Raw genomic sequence first — 649 nt, forward strand, 5'->3', positions numbered from 1 at the left:
CTTCAATTAATATTCTATTTCTTTCTTTTGCTGTATTTCTTGTATTTTCAATATGTTTTGTTTGATATTTATTATTCTTACAATTTTACATATTTCATTCATTTCCTTTATTTGGTGTTTTTGTTTTTAATTTCTTCTTCATTTATTTTAATATCTTTTTCTTCAATGTCTTTTGTTTTTTCTTAATTCCTTCTTTAGTTTTTTTTCAATTATCTTTTTCTTTTTAATTGAATATACCTCTTGGAGAATATCATACCTTCTTTTCTTTTAATTTCTTACTTTTTGAGTATTTCTTTATACTCTCCTTCGTTCCATTCACTTGTTATTCTTTTTATTCTTTCATTATCTCTTTTATTGTTAGCCATTTATATTTATTGTTTGTATAATTTTTATTATTATTGTATTTACATTGTTTTTTATTTGCTTTTCTTCGTGTCTTTATTCCTTTGTGTTTTTCTTCTTCTAATCCATTTTCCTTGGTCTATCATTATTGTCTTCTACAACTTTTTCATTGATTTGTCGTTTACCTTTATTATTATGCTATTTATTGCTATTGGCATTTCTTTTTTTATATGACAATGAAATTCTATTTCTTGTTTGCTTTTCTTTATAATACCCAAAGATTTTACACAATAATCATGGCATTAAC

This window comes from Entamoeba nuttalli (genome assembly GCF_000257125.1).
Source record: "Entamoeba nuttalli P19 unplaced genomic scaffold asmbl_6667, whole genome shotgun sequence".
Taxonomy (NCBI): Eukaryota; Evosea; order Mastigamoebida; family Endamoebidae; genus Entamoeba; species Entamoeba nuttalli.